The sequence below is a fragment of the Lampetra planeri genome, chromosome 42 (genome assembly GCF_965212315.1).
Source record: "Lampetra planeri chromosome 42, kcLamPlan1.2.h2, whole genome shotgun sequence".
Lineage (NCBI taxonomy): Eukaryota > Metazoa > Chordata > Hyperoartia > Petromyzontiformes > Petromyzontidae > Lampetra > Lampetra planeri.
In genome coordinates, this window is record NC_136148.1 from 7,624,108 (window position 1) to 7,640,047 (window position 15,940).

The following is a 15,940-nucleotide window of genomic DNA, read 5'->3' on the forward strand; positions in this document are numbered from 1 at the left end:
AGATAATTTCCCTGCACATAAATCGTGCACCACCATAACATATTTCATGTTTTTGGGATTCAGTAAAAAATATGTATTAACATAGCTAAAGTTTAAAAGTCATCATATATTTTCTTACCTTTAAAATGTTCCCCTTTCCTTCCCGCTATTGTTTCACTAGATTTCCCAAATATGCGATCAACATCGTGTCCCGACACAAAGAGCTATCAAGTGGCACAATAAACGTTGACGATCCACCCACTCATGCATATGCACTCAAGCCCACCCAAAGAGTAACAAACCAGTATGGGATAGGCGCAATTTTGTTTACATTATAGATTTTTCATACAATAACGACATAAATTCCGTTCGACCCATGAGTACACGAAGCTCTCCACGTTTCCACTTCCCACTAGCATCTGGACCAGGTGAGTTGAACTAAACTGACCCAGCCAATTCACCTCCCTTGCACATTCTCAAACTTCCAAATGAGGCTGTCCACATTGTAAGGAAGTGGTGGGACACCTGCGGCCCGTGGAGCCCCCCCCCCTCCCGCTTTTGGTGACCTGGTCTGTGTCTAAGGTGATGTGTGGGGTCACGATTAGTGCACAATAAACGATGTCAAGCTTGTGGCCCGCTTGAGGTGAAGGAGGGGTGCTCACGTGGCCCACTGACTCGTCTAGGTTGCCCATCACTGATGCAATGAGTGATGTTACTTGTGTCATCCGATTGAGTACTCGGAGGACTTATGTTGCTTCTGTTCAATTGGCCTTTATTTTCTTCTGCATTGGCCTCCAAAACGACGCCCCCTTACCTGCCCCACGCGGTCGCGTGATGTCACTGGCCTCGCTAACTTGAATCAGCCCTCTGAGAGGGCCTCCCTTGGTGACCGTTGTTTGTGGTCTGCTCGACTAAGTCGGTGTGGACGCTCGGTCATGGTGAGCCTTCCAGGCGCCAGTGGGTATTTCTCAATACAGCTTGTGTCTCTGAGGAAGGTTTCTTGTGTGGCAGTAAATCCCCATTTTATTTTGTTTCCAAAGCTGAAATGGGACAAATTAAGCGACAGAGCCATATGTACAATGATATTTGTGTTGTGCAGGCCATTGGTGATCATCAGCTTGATACACTAGAGACTGAGATTAATTACATGTGGCTGAAATCAAGTTTGAGCCAAGTCGGTGAGGCTGACCAAATACCATTTGGCTGAGTGCCCCTGACATGGCATCAGCCTAGGATATAGGAGGGATACTGCACAGCATTCGTAGACCTAGACTGGAAAATATCTGAGTTTTGGTCTGTGGTAAAAGTGGCGACCCTACACCAGACCCATAAACCAAGCTAGTCTGCGTGGCTGCCTCGTTAATATTTAAGGGTTTGAAAATTAATGCACAAAAATATTAACATTATAAAACATTTGTTTCATCAAATGCATATTATGCATACGTTTTTATTCCCCTAGTAAAAAACATAAACGAATAAAAAAGTAGATATTATTTGTGGCAATAATATTTGCAGCAAAGACATCCACATTTATATCGAAGAAAGCTACAATTATTCCAACTGAACAGAGGCGTAGATGGTTTTTTCTTGCTTCACTACTGCAGAGTTTTTTCTGCGGGTCTTCTGGTCCAGATCCAAGCTAGCATAATGGACATGGCCATCCACTTCAATGTCCTGCAATCAAAATAAAACGCATGCATACATTGTTATTTGTATTGCACTTGTTTACCCAGCAATCTTGCTTTTTCACAAAGATCATGCCAAGTATTTTTGCAGATATTTCCATGCGCAATCCCAATTGAGTGATTACCAAAGAATGTTTCAATACTGGGAAGTGTGTCCAATTAAAGTTACATTGTATGGTGTTTGTTTTAATCTGTTGGAGGTAACCAGATAACTTGGAGGTTCCCCACGCAGATAGAGAATATAAACTCGGCACAGAAAGGCACCCGAGTCAAGAATTGAACCCAGGTGTTTCTTGCTGTGAAACACAATTATTACGACTGTGTACACCCTGCCTGCATGAAACATGCAATAGAGCACTTGGTGCATTATGGGAAAAACTTACTCCCAAACATGATTCATCATGCAACTGTTCCATGACAGATCAGATAACTATTTATTCCAAGCAGTTTGATGGCTTCACTTTGGATAAGAGTAGCATAATTAAACATGCTGATAGAATGCATGATAACAACATTAAATGATAAGCGCATTGACTGGGTTTTCTCTACGATGAAAGTGATGGAGGTTATTATCACCCCACTCGACGATTTTTTTTTCAAGTCCTAAATGAAGAGAGTGACGTTTCAGCAGCTTGGACAGCGAAATTGTAGTTGATTTCCATTTGTTCCACTGCTGGATTATATTTTTTCCGCCTGAGGACGACCGCTTGTGTTGCGATCGAAACGTCGTGATTTATTTTATTTTATACCTACTTGACTTTACCGAAAGAACCAACGAGTAATAATAAAAAAAAACCCTTAATCATAATAAGAAATAATGTTGGAGACAGTACAGAGCCTTGATATTCCAGAATTGATAGTGATTACAACAGGTTTCTTCCCGGTGTGACGAATATTGATGTAGTGGTACATCTGTAATTTTACATTGAGGTGGTTAACGAGCCAGATGATAACGTCAGGGGTAGCGGAGTCTATCACTGTGACGATGACTCTACGTTTTTTTTATGAATCCGAGATTGTGTTCCATGGTCTGTTATATGACGGGCTAGTTAACTTCAGCACCTGCATATATAAACCACACACATCTCAACACGGGCAAACTGCCATCCTTCCTATCATCATGTTGTCCTTGGTGTATTTCATCTGCGAGTCGACTCAGCTACTGCTCTCCGTGCTTTGCATTGGCTCCCTTTCGCCAGCAGGACGAATAATACAATCTCCCGCCTTTGTCATCGCGCCTTCACCACCAATTTCCCACCGCCACACCTCACCTCATTACTCTCGCCTTGCACCGAAGCTCATGGCAGAGCCCCTACGCAGCAGCGTCACTAAAATTTGTACTTAGGTCAACAAAGGTATCGAACTGTTACAGCCTCATGTCGGTTCTCTGCTGCCTCCCCCTCGGTGTGGAACTCCATCTCCCTTTGTACATCCGCAACATCAAATGCATTCTGACTTTCAGGTTTTCGAGCAGCCCTGACTTGTCTGAAAAGTCTGGTGCATTTTAGATGTCATTATTATTATGACATACCATTCATAATTCTGTGGTGGTATTATTCGTTATTAAGGCAACACCATATTTACAAGTATTTGCATGCATATATAATGGTAGTATTTACATGTAGTGATTGTTCTTTTGTTACTGTGTGATGCGTACCGTCGTATGTCCTCGTGTGAGATGGGTGTTCTCTCTTGGCACCGGTGTGGGAATTCCTGGTTTTGGAACAACAACTCATTAAAATTAATTTCATAAGGTGTTTGACTGAACAATCCCACGTTATTAACGTCTCTGTGCGGTTTGTAGGGGATTGGTATTCTCCCATGTCCTTTGAATAACTCGCACTAACCAGATTGGTGAAGTATGGTAAAAAATAACCTTTACAAACCTGCACGACATGGGTATACCCTTTTCCAGTGGTGGGTTGACAAGGGCTGTGCAACATCAACACCGGCTGTTCTTCACCACTGAGCTAGGATTTCTGGGGAGATGTGAGCTAAGTATCTAACGCAGTCATAGCAGCTGCATGAGCAACAGTCCTAAAGCTTGCCCATTTACCCCTTGGTATCAGGAGGAGGGGGGTATAGCTTCCCTATGCACTCGTCTACTCTCAGGTCAGAGGAATTGACCGCTTATTTCTCTGAAAAGTTTGAAATAATTAGAAGGGCCATTCTGGTCTCCGACGTGCCTCTATGCGTGCCCCGTGCTCTCCTCTTCCAGTGTCCCCTCTACTCGCACTCCCATTTCTCTCACCAGTCTCCCTGAATGTCGTACTTCACGAGCATTATTTCTACATTAATAAAAGACCTCCATCATCCTGGATCCCATCCCCACGATACTCGTCTCTCTGACAAGTATTATTAACACGCTACTACCTATGCCATACATTTTACGTGCATAATTATACCACAATGTGCATATGCTGTATATAAATAATCACCAACCACTGACTACTTATAGAGATGCCAATGTAATAGTTTTCCTTACCATTTTTTTGCTTGACCTGTTTGAAGATCACCACGACCAACACTGTTATCAAAACAGCCATCATTGCAAGAGAGATGAAAAATAGCATCTTGTATTGCTTTAATATGTTGCCAAGTTCAGTGCCTTGAGTTGTGTTTGAGTTCTCACAGCCAGAAGGATCTGAGCTGGCCACCTCTGAGATGCATCTTGATGGATTCGTGGTGACATTTCCAACTGGTTCGGTCCCTGTGAACATTAGCAAGAACATTAATTACACCACTAGAAACAACACACATTGCCTTGTGAATTGTTACACCGCGCTACTCACAATTATAGCCCGTTAACCTCACTGACCATAGACAACTGTGAAACTATGAAATCCCCTTGAAAGTGCATTGCTTAACAGTTTTAAATATAGGAATGTTGTTATGGATCACCAAAGTAGCTGACCCGACATGAGGTAACACTATAAGAGTTTGCACATCATTTGACACCGTGCCACCAAAAAACACAATTAGACGTGTTTGTGGCTGTATCTCAGAGGGTGTGAACGCAGCCAGTCGTCTGGAATTTTTTGAAACCTGCTAACACGGGGCCACTTTTACGTGACAAATCTTCCTCTTTTTCTTTGACTGCCTCGTCTATTAAAAGCATATACTGCATGCATTGTATATGCCTCCTCGTGTCCATGATTGGCATGGATAATCGTCGACAACAGGATATGTACCCAGTGCCTTATATCAAAGCGGATAAAATGAGTCCTACTTGTGTATAGAATGATAATCTGTACGGTCATAGCCCATTTGTGTTTCAGCGAGAAATGTGATCAGGTAACGAGCACTCTGATTGCCTGTCTCAGCTAATAAAAAACAATGAAATTCAGCCAAATCCGGCATAAATGGCCCTGTTTTAACGTAAAAAATGTCAGTCAGACACGTGCCTGCAATAAATGCAGAGAGACGGAATCAGAGTTTTAGAACAGAAGCAAACGTGTATTCGCAGCATGCGTACACAATTTTGGGGTTCCAGTTCAACCCAGTTCTTCACGCATAACAGTATGCATGACAGGATTCCTCCAGTCTAAATAAATATGTTGGTTCTGATGTCCAATGCACCGCAGCGTCACACTTGTCACGATAGCGACACAATCGCCGTTTTGCCACTCCCCAATAGTTACACCTCCCCATTCTTGCTCTGAGCTCATTTATTAACTGTATACCCATTACTCTGTAACGGGTTGGGGCATCTGGAACATTGTGCCGGCCGACTGGCCTAACATTATCTATTATTATGATGCAAGAAAATGTGCTGGCTCTTAAAAATCCCACAGGCTTCTGTTGAGTTGCCTGATTATTAAGGAGTATCATCCCACCATCGGGCTCGGCGCTGATTAAATAATAACCTTGCTTACTTGGCTGGTGGAAGAGAACATGTGATGGCCGTATCGGGGTAATTGTCTCAGCTCCTGCTACATATATGGGGCATGTGATAAACCAGAGGCAGCATTTGCTCAGCTCATCCTAGTTTTAAGTTTGACCAACACTGGCGTCTTGACTGGCTGGCCAGGTCACCCTGACCACGTAATCTGGGACGCTGCCTGCGATGGTGGCTGTGTTCAATGCTTCTGTTTGTGAACAGACAATTGCTGTTCTTAAATCACTCAGAGCTCTGTTTGGGAATTAGTCTGACGGCGCTAAACGGGCCCTTTTGCAACCATATTTCCTCGCCAGTGCCTACTGCCCTTAAATGTACATGCTCATTTGGCCCTTTCCATTATTGGATAACAAATGACTAAATTAAGTTTGAATTCCCCACCGCTGGACTATGTGGCCCAACCTCTGGTTTCTGATTCGTCAGATGGCCCATGGCTATAATTCTGTTCTGGCATCCCTCGTTCAGCCAGTCCACCTTGACTCTACCCACGTGCTTCTGATTAATAAGTGAGCCTGTGCTGTTAGAAGTTGCATGGTTGTAATAGCGACGAGCCTGCTATTACAATCGCACGTCACGTATCGTTTGCTTGGATACTACACCTAGCCGTGTCGCACGATAGACTGCTACTAACAACACGACGATGTTCATAATCAGAATCTTTATTTAGATAGGAAGAATCCGATGAGCCACACTTACAGCGCCAAATAAACTGACATTTAGCCGGCACTCAAAGACCACTGCATGCAAGAATCCTTTTACACACACAACTCCCAAGTGTTTCAAGTGTTTATTCCACGTTATCAACTCCAATGGAGAAATGGGGGTTATTTGGAATGTCTCAAAATATGCCCTCTGTGTCACACCTTAATCGTTAAGTAAATTATAAATCAAGAAACTGCGGACGTCAGAGAAATCAATATTGGCTCACTGCATGTGTAACACATATTTGTTACTATTTATCCTACAGCTGTGTGGACACATAGATATGGTAGGAATGCAATTGCAATGTTTGTGTTGACCCCATAACAAATAAAACAAAAATCAGGCCTGGATGTGAGGTTTCAGATCATTCGAAATTAATTTCGGAATAATCCTCGAGCCTGAAGTGATGTCACAAATATGGGGTCGGCGCCGCGCTTTCCCCGCCAAAACTAGTTGCACGTGGCACGTCACGATTGTCTCCACAAATATGTTTTACATTCCTGGTGATCGAAACAAACAAGATCTGAGAGAAATTGTCTTTACGAATACAACATCCGAATTCATATCCCAAACTCATCACAAATACGAAGCTGTAAACGTTTCACCATACAGAAATAACGAAATCGTAGTCCGATGTTGGTTGCACAGTTTACCATTGGTGTTTACCTTTTTCTCTTATGATGAGTTGATATTCTAGTCTCTGCATGATTTTAGAAATATTCGTAGTGTATAGGCAGCGGTATGACCCCAGATTCTCAATACGTAAGACAGGTATCAGCAGAGAGAAATGGTTTTGGGCCTCGCAAATGATTAACAACGCGCTATTCCCATTCACACGTTAACAACCCAAATATCCAAAAGCGCATTCTCCGTTGTCCATATAATCGCTCTGAAGTCGTTTTGCTCCGTGTCACCATCCGTGTATCGTACATCACGACTCTTCTCCACGTCACCTCTCCAAGGAGCCATCATCAACACCACAGGGCAGCACAATCTGATCTCCTTCAGTCACCAATATGTCCCGGGTTTCGTTGGCGGTGCCTAGGAGTGGTGGGACAAGGGGGCGGGAAGACGAGGGATATAGCAAGGATTGGGGGGAGAAAAAAATCAGGAAGAGGTCAATATACATATATTTAAACACATGCACACGTATATATTTAATGCAGTTGTACCCCATTTCCATATGGGAATACTGTGCAGTATTCGGCACACATATGTGTACGCCACAAATGAAAGTGTGTACATCAGAGCCCTAAATGGATTTGAGCAAGCAGTGTTCGCTTAGCTACATTTAAACGAGGATCGATCCATGTGTTATGATATCTTGTTTTATATGATGTTATTATATTTAGATGGGACAGGTGGATGTGATATGACACAATCTCAGGGGATTCTGTTTTGTAATTCTATTAAACAAACGCAGCATCATATAGTGCACTGTATACAGCAATTATACTGGCTAGTTAACGTTCTAAATGTATCATATCTTATACGGCTTTAGTAATCTCGTTACTGAAGAACAACTGTAAGACATAAATAGGTTTCCATGATAAAAGTTCATTTTTATAAAACACGTAATTTTAAGTGGGTAATTTGTGGAAATGAACGCAGTATAATTTGTTATTATCTGTTTTTGTTAAGCTCATTCTAGGTATTATGCTTACATTCAAGCAGCTATGTGACTGGTTTGCACGGTGGCCACTGGATCAGTAACGTGGTCTATGAGCTGCTTTGTCCAAGGGTGCTGTCTACCCACAACCCAACACTCCCATTTCATGGCCCATCCCTTACCCAAGTAAGCCATTATATTACCGTCATGCAATTATATATATGTCATGTACAGGTAGTTTTGATTCGACTTACGTTCATAAGGACATTTTAAATTAATTATATTGCATGTACACGAGGAAAGCTACATGTAACTTAAAATATGAAATTCGTTTGTCGTGTATGTGCAAAATCGTTAAAGTGCAATGCACATTTGTGCAATGAGCGCGCATCATCAGCAGATGAATGTGGAATCGGCACGGTCAGGCGCAGGGCCGCCAATTGAGATGAGCACGACTTCTGCCAATGTGAATAGGGGAACACTGTGATTTTTACGATGTGAATAGGGGGACATTGTGGCTTTGACTATGTGAATAGGGGGACATTGTGACTTTTACGATGTGAATAGGGGGACGTTGTGGCTTTGACTATGTGAATAGGGGGACATTGTGACTTTTACGATGTGAATAGGGGGACACTGTGGCTTTGACTATGTGAATAGGGGGACACTCTGACTTTTACGATGTGAATAGGGGGACATTGTGGCTTTGACGATGTGAATAGGGGGACATTGTGGCTTTGACTATGTGAATAGGGGGACACTGTGGCTTTGACTATGTGGATAGAGGGACATTGTGGCTTTGACACTTCAAACCCTAGTGATGTGTGAGCTCTCGTAGGCCTAGGTTTAAACGTGAACACGTTTTGATATAATTATAAGCATAGACTGAACGATCGTTTAACCAAAGATCCTATTTTTATGCATGTTTCAATATCACTGAGGCATGTAGATTTGTATATACTGGCAAGATACATATAGATATTTATTGGATGTGGTGTTAATGATGTGTCCACGTAAACACTCGTCGTTGTAATGTGCTGCAATAAGCTTAAGGGTGACTTTGGACTAAAATCTTACATTATTCACATACAAGTAATATATAGTGTACATTTTGTGAAACTTCTGTCGCACTGTACGTGTCCAAGCGTGCTTATCGAAAGTATAGTCAGTTGTATAATTACCAAAGCAGCAATACTTACTACAAATCCACAAACTAATTTAGTGCTGAAAATTGAATGTAGTGCGTGTTTACGATGAGTATAGTTACTCATTTAATTAATGTATTTTTCAAGGTACCGACGCTATGGATATATGAGATAAAAGTTGCTGCATTCACACGGGGTACCGTTTATACGTGTGTAGGTGACTTACGACGATTGAACAGAACGGCGTGATCAGAGTTGTGAGTAACAATTCAAAGTACTGCATAAATAATATATATGTGTGTGTGACTGATGACTTAGTGCACGCATTGAAGGGTAGAACTCGTGTGTGCAGTGACGCTCCAATTGAAGACTGTGAAATACAGTTTAACTCAACTGTTATTCATTCAAAATAAAAAAGGTGTAAATTCAAAACGTATTGTAATGTTATTACATTATCTGATAGGAAAATAGTAATTAATTATTCCATTCCAATAACGTAAATAACATGGTTGTTCATCATAGAGGTGTTTGGGTTAGATCGCGTGAATATAAATGTGTCGTTAAACCCGACACAACCTGACACAGCCAATTAGTAAGGTTTGTCACGTTAACAAAACATGCTAATTCGTTATTGTGTTCAGCACACCGGTAGTGTGTTGGAGAGTAAACTCACAGCATTTACCATTCGAGTACCGTGACGTTTTGCCGGTAATTAACAACCAGCCTTATCAGGCGACAGCCAGAGTTTTGGAAAAATCCTCCTGTTTCAGTCTTACATAGACCTTGTTAATTTATTAGGTACATTTTATTGATGGAGAATTCCAATTGGGATGGACACCCCTCTGTAGTAGTAACATTTCGCTTGCCTAAAAACGCACGAGGGACTGCGACATCCCAAACGGTTTACCCCAAAATACAACAGGACAGCGAGCCTTTGTTACTTCTCATGCCCTAAATGTGCAACTAGCCTGGCACACGTGCCAAGGTGACACTATCGCCACTTAATTGTGAATTATCGTAAGTGGTGGTGGAGGTGATCGGTTGAGTTGACCTGCGACCTGTATTTGTGCTTACAACCTACCAAGTGTAAGTCACGCACATTACACACGGTCACGGTGGCACATAGCCAAGGCAGAAGTAGAATATACATTACTTAGGGCCTCAAGTAGCTCATAGGGTGACCATGGGCACATTGCTTGACCATTGTTATCCATGTAATCGCTAACAATTCTGCAGAATTAAGTTCATGTGTGTTCAGTTGTCCATAGTTGATAAGTAACGACTATGCTGTTAGCATGCAAGCATTGACAGAGTTGTGAGAATTACATTGACTTGGCAGTGAAAACCGTAAAGTATCATGAGCCTTGTTCGCACAACTTAAAAAAAACACAAACTATTATTTGGCAAACAAGCACACGTATCATTACACATTTTGATGGAGCTGTTAGTAAGTATTTGCAAACGTCAGTCAGCTTACATGTTTGGTACTGTTTTCCACTCGATATTTTATAGGATAAGGTTTTGTTTTGACTGAATTCTAGTTAAGAAGAAACAAAATATATAAACGCAGCGCAGGGAGGGTTCGGCTCGCGACAGCAGTGGTGGTCGTGTTTGCAAGCTACACTAAATTATACACTATTTTTCGTACCTTATTTTACAAGGTAAAGCCCACCAAGCTATATAGCTCTTTTTCAGAAGCGACCTGGCCACAAATGATAGCTCAACAAAGTGGCTTAATCATGTGGAAATATATAGCATCCAAATACACTTAACGCATGTTGATTCTAAATGTGGAGGGAAAAAAATCCACCCGACCACAGGGAGAACCTGCAAACTAAATATACACCACGCATCAGGGTAGGGATCGAAACCACAACCATCCTGTATAAAGGGCGAGGTAGTTAACATCTCGCCACCGTGGCGCCCCTCTCGCCACCGTAGCACCAAGCGCCTTGAGCTAAGTAACTCTATAAATATAAAATAAGATAAGCTGCAGTGAGTGAGTGCGTACGATGGGCCTTCTTGTTTGTTCAGTTCTGATATGTAATCCAAACTAATGGAAAACCTAAATTAGTTTAAATAAAACTTACTCATTGGAAACACCATGTAGAACAGAATTATATTTCCCAGAAAGTACATTTTTGAATCTGAAAAACAAAAAACAGAACATTTGTGAGAATCAAAGTTTTCCATTTGTTGTTTAATGTATGCATAAGTAATATAATGGCAAACATTTCAAAAGGACCACTTGTTAACTAAATATCGGCCAACACAAAAACACAACACAGGAGTGAAAATATGACGAAATTGTAAATGACAAAAATAGGTACCAGAAATGTTTTACTGGTTGCATTCCGCATAGCATATGCAAATGCAGTACATTTATAAAGAGGCTGCTTGCCGAGAACAACGGCGAACAGTGGAACAACGCAGGTGTCCAGAATAAACACAACATCATTTAAGACCCAAACATTGCACCTCCTGACTTTGATATTCCTCCTCCTCTAAGACACATGTGCAACCAACAACTGCATCAGAGCATCAACAGGCCAGAATCAGAATATGTATTTATACTGGAAGAATCCGATGAGCTATAAAGCTCTTTGGTTCTTTCGGTAAAGTCTACGTGACTTTCAGTTCAACACGTAGGCTTTCGCGACCAATATTATTCATAATCAACGTTTTTGGGTTTAGATCTACGTGACTTTACCGAAAAAACCAAAGAGTAATTCCTGCAGTCACGAAAGCTTCAAATCAAGTTTGAGCTATAAAGCTTTTTTTTTTAATATGTCCAATAAGGACGGGTCACAATGTTACAATAACAAACAATATAAACCACCATTGGAGTGCAAAGTATTGGAAAGGTAAGCAAATCAATCACAAATACAACAAAACTAAACTATTTTTATTATAACAGGTAAAGCCCACTGAGCTATTAGCTTCTTTTCCAGAAGCAACCTGGCCACAAATGATAGCGCAAGGGAGTGGCTTTATCATGTGGAAATGTATAGCAGCCAAATGATCTGAAAGACACAACTCACAGTCGTGTGATTGTTGCAATGCAACCCAACCTATGCACCACACAGTCATCTCCTGTAGTATGTGCTCCTTTAACGGGGGAGGAACAGCAAAACTGCACGAACTCTCCCGAACAAATTTCCATACGCAAGAATATAATAAAATACAGTACCTTAAAATATAAATAGTAAACCACAGACAATTAAATCTGTCCATAATAGAGGTGTTTTGGAGTTAGATTGCGTAAATATAAATGTGTCGTTAACCCACCACCACCCGACACAGCCAATTTGTAAGGTTTGTCATGTTAACATAACGTGCCAATTCCTTACTAGTGCAGCACACCCTTGTGTTGGAGAGTAAACCCACAACATTTACAATTTCGGGTACGACGTTTCACCGGTATTTGCAACTAGCATCATCAGGCGACAGCCAGATTTGTGGAGAAATCCTCCTGTTTCTATTATGGATAATATTGGTCGACGTATTAAACCAATTAAATCAATATTGAAAATGTGAACTCAATCATGGAAAGCAGCACGTCGATGTGCACGACAATTAACATTTTTTGTTGTAACATTGTTGTGCCGTTTGTTGTCACGTTAACAATGTATTTTGACCCGCTTCCAAATTTCCTACCTCGGCGCTTTTCATAGCCAACTCTGCGTCCCTCGTTGCCATGTTAACGGCAAATACGGTGATTGTGAGCGTTCATGACAACATCGTACGTTGTCCATGGCCTCAACGCATCTCAACGCACATCGCCTGCCGCTCTTGATCCCCTCTTGCGCTGCAGCACAGGGGCCAACGGTTCATTGTAAGCGACTGACCTATTTCCGTGGGCCTCGCAAGCATAGGTGGCCCATATTTTAGTTTTGTGAAGGAGCCGAAATGGCACGTTTGCAGCCGAAGAAGAAGAGGTTGGCTCAGGGTTATTTCCATTGAATCCTGAATACGGCTCAGTTCAGACTATATGGCATACGATGGCTCACTTCTCTTAAGCGTTTTGCTTATAAAGGCATTTTTTCTGTTCTACTTAAATAAGACGTTGATATCTGTTTTCAAATTTTACTCCAAAGACACACCTACCATGTGGCCGTTAATGCAGTACACACTCAAGTTATTATTAATCGCCAGGTATGTATTTAGTTGAAGCCAATTACATCGCAAAATGTAAACATTTATGAATGCAATCCATGTGATTGCTATAGAGGTATAACCAGGCGTATTTATTGCCATTTGATGCCACATTTAAATGTGTAGTCATCGTATCTGCCTATTCGTACAGGATAACACGTGTGGGGTATGATGTCAACTGTAGATGTATAGCGGAGGAAAACATAAGCGCACATGGGACATACATCCTCTTAATATTACGAATATGCAAAGGAAAACCAGTTGATTGTAACCGAGTGCATGCAACACGGTAAAGACAAAAAATTTTTAGGTTAGATTAATTAAATATAAATGTCGTTAAACCTGCCACAACCTGATACAGCCAACTAGTAAGGTTTGTCACGTAAACAAAACATACCAATTCCTTACTAGTACAGCACACTGCTGTGTTGGAAAGTAAACCAACATTATTTACAAATTGAAGACGACGTTTCGTTGGTGATTACAACAATCAGCTTCATCAGGTGATTTTGCAGAATTACAAATCGCTATAATTGTCAATCGCCAGAATTGCAAATGGCCTGATGAAGCTGGTTGTATTCACCAGAGAAACGTCGTACTCAAATTGTGAATGTGGTCGGTTTACTCTCCAACACACCGGTTTGCTGAAGTAGTAACTAATTGTTACGGTTTTTTTACGTGGCATACCTTAAAATGTCCCTGTGTAGGGTGGTGTTGGTAGGTTAACGACATTTGTATTTATGCGATCTAACCCAAAAAAACCTTCATTGTGAATAATATTGGTCGCAAAAGCCTCCTACGTGTTAAACTGGTAGAGACAAAACAAGTCGACTGTTAGAATATAAGATCACCTCATTGCAAAATCAGAAAAATATTAAAGTTTCAAAAGAGACGATGGAAGACTGAGAGAAAAGGGAGCGTTGAGCTTACCTTTTGGCTTAAAGCGGAGCGTGAAACAATGTGGCTTGCAACGCACGCATTGCGTGAAGCTGCTACCAAACTACACGAGAGGTGAACTCTGAATCAGACTTCTGCATCTCTTCCTACAGGTGCGGGATTGTTGATCTTTGATAAATTAAAGCGAACGGCACTGCTGCCAGAGATTATCATCTTTCTTTTTTAGAGCCAGTTACTGGAAATATTGGTCACGTCTGGAGGTTTTTCCATTGCTCTCTGGTGGAAAGTTTAAAATGTTCCATTTCTGGCTGGAATGGAAAAAAAACTGCTTACACGTGCTTAATAACACTTTTTGGCATTTTATTTTAGAAATAACACTTTTTGATAAATAAATTACAGAAATTACATTAAAGTAACTATTGTTTGTTTTGTATGCAGTCATAATGGGGGAGGGGGTAGAAAGAACTTGGCCAAATACACAAATCCAGCAAGAGCCACAAAGAGACCCCAAACATTCACGTGGACATCGAGAGAGACATGAAAACGACATAAAAATCCAACACAGTGTCAATAACAATGTGACCTTGAACTGGTAACATAAATGAAAGCACATTGAGCGGCTAAAGTCGGAGACTGCACTTGTTTACAATATGGGGGTCTGATGGAATTTTTATTTAAAAAATGCTCTCTAATGAACTATTTTGAAATAGGGATATGAATATTGACCTAATAATTGCTATTGAGTAACAGATACACTATTAAATTATCAAAAAGTATTCTAAATAAGCTCATATATACTCAAAATAAGATGTTGTTGTCCTATTGCATTGTGGGAAGAAGTGTTCTTGTGAGCAGAAGGCACGATTTATTCAGCGATGCAATTAAATTTACATTGTATTTTTTTCGGAGGTATGTCCAATCCACGTTTAATGAATGAGTGGTGTTATTTTGACAGGTGTGGTTATGTTATCGGTCGTGCGTATATTAGCGCCACCTCGTGGCGATTGTGCGGGAATTGCGTGATAACAGCATGAGTAACACTGGCTCATGATTGGCCAAGGGTAGATGGGCAATAATTTAGGCTGCGGTCCCTTCTCCCAGATACACTTGGGTAGTCACGTGACCCCGCGTCAGAGCACGTGAGAGACGCATGGGGGAGGTGGTGTGTGGCCGAGCCAAGTCATGACCTGGGATAATGACATTGCCGGCACGACTGGTGTACCGGCGTGTTAGTTTGCTGGCGTATTGGTGAGTCGGTGCAAATAAAATGGCACCATTGTAGTTCTTTAACATCTTCTGGGGCGCCGTGATGGCGAGATCTTAACTACTTCGCCTTGTATGCAGGAGGTTGTAATTTCAATCCAGACCCTGGTGCCTGTATATTTGGAGTTTGCGTGTTCTCTCCATGGTTGCATGGATTTTTATCCGGGTCCTCCGGGTTTTCCCTACAAATTTTGAAACATACATGTAGTTCAGTGGGCCTTACCTGGTAAATTAAACAGTTTAGTTTCGTTAGTTTACTGGAGGCTCCCAGTGTGTGTGGTGGCTGAAGAGTGAGAGAGTGGCGCGCCGCTATCCTCGAGTGCGAGTGAGGAGCACTGGTGCCCTTGGGTGACAGAGATATGCGAAGCATGAGTTCTACTCATCTCTGACAATTAGATTTAGAAATAATTGCGGACATAAAAACAAGACACAGTGGGCACGGGTTAGATTATATCGGGCTTTTACTGCATCACTAAATGTAAATGTTCTCAATCACACAAATAAGAGACAGAAAACTCTGACATAATTCTAGATTTGAAGCTTTCAATTCTAGATTTGAAGCTTTTGTGAGCTCATGCAGTGAGCCACCAGGAGACCCACCTTTTCC

General features: G+C 41.5%; 1 long non-coding RNA gene across 1 annotated transcript; it reads right to left on the reverse strand.

Moving 5' to 3' along the window:
* Positions 1-970: 970 nt before the first annotated feature.
* LOC144732356 (uncharacterized) lies at positions 971-14,203 on the reverse strand. Its single transcript, XR_013588179.1, has 6 exons — positions 14,104-14,203; positions 11,109-11,165; positions 6,931-7,305; positions 4,150-4,374; positions 3,322-3,377; positions 971-1,653 (listed from the first exon to the last, which is right to left on the reverse strand). It is a non-coding gene; the product is annotated as an uncharacterized LOC144732356 (long non-coding RNA).
* Positions 14,204-15,940: the final 1,737 nt, after the last annotated feature.